Below are 1,114 nucleotides of genomic sequence, written 5' to 3'. Positions count from 1 at the left end.
ATGTTCTAGTGCTTGGATTGTTATGAAATTTTTTCTGGGATCTAAAAAATGTAAACAAAGGATGTCCTCCAAAAATTAGTATTTTTGGAAACGTTTTACTATTTTTAAATTATTTTTAATTTTTTAACAATAAAAATTCATAAAATATTATTGGTTGGTTCAAAAATTATGAAACTTGTTTTCCACACTCATTTGAATGTCTAAAACATAATACAATCAAGTCCCGGTCATAATAATAACACAATCAAGATTTATGGCATGGTGTGACATTTCGGCTTTTTCATATGCAAGCCTGCCAGACCCAAAAAAGCCAGAATGTACTATATAGGGGGGCGACCTGCCTGCATGGGCGGGGCGCGGGGGTACCCCTATGCCGCGGCGCCGACCCTTCAAGCACATTGCGCCCATCATGGGCACATATGCTTGGGGGGTCGGCGCCGGCGGAGTGCCACCTCCGGCCGCCGGCGGCGAGTGAGAGTGGGTGTCGAGTTGATGCTCGGATGGGCTTGCGCGGACAATGCTTGCACCTCGGTGTGGGCGTGCACTCCAAGCGGGCTTGTTCGTGAGGAGACGAGATAACTTGCGATTGCTTTGTGCTTGGTGGACGAAGGGTTCGGCCGGAGTGCCACATCCGACCGTCGGGCAAGGAGTGAGAGCGGGATGGGCGTGCTTGGACAATGCTTGCACCTCGGTGTGGGCGTGCACTCCAAGTGTGCTTGTCTTGGCGATTGTTTCGTGCTTGGCGGAGGGGTTTGGCCATAACGATGGGCTTGTCCGTCGGGCAGGGAGTGAGAGCGGGTGTCGAGTTGACGCTCGGATGGGCTTGCGCGGACAATGCTTGCACCTCGGTGTGGGCGTGCACTCCAAGCGGGCTTGTTCGTGAAGATATGAGATGTCTTGCGATTGCTTTGTGCTCGGTGGACGGGTTTTATCGGAGTGCCACGTCCGACCGTTGGGCGGGGAGTGAGAGCGGGTGTCGAGTTGATGCTCGGATGGGCTTGCGCGGACAATGCTTGCACCTCGGTGTCGGCGTGCACTCCAAGCGGGTTTGTTCATGAAGATACGAGATGTCTTGCGATTGCTTCTTGCTTGGTGGAAGGGTTTGGTTAAAATC

The sequence above is a fragment of the Cucumis melo genome, unplaced genomic scaffold, assembly GCF_025177605.1.
Source record: "Cucumis melo cultivar AY unplaced genomic scaffold, USDA_Cmelo_AY_1.0 utg001182l, whole genome shotgun sequence".
Lineage (NCBI taxonomy): Eukaryota > Viridiplantae > Streptophyta > Magnoliopsida > Cucurbitales > Cucurbitaceae > Cucumis > Cucumis melo.
The sequence above is the reverse complement of the archived record's forward strand: the minus strand, read 5'-3'. Positions refer to the sequence as shown.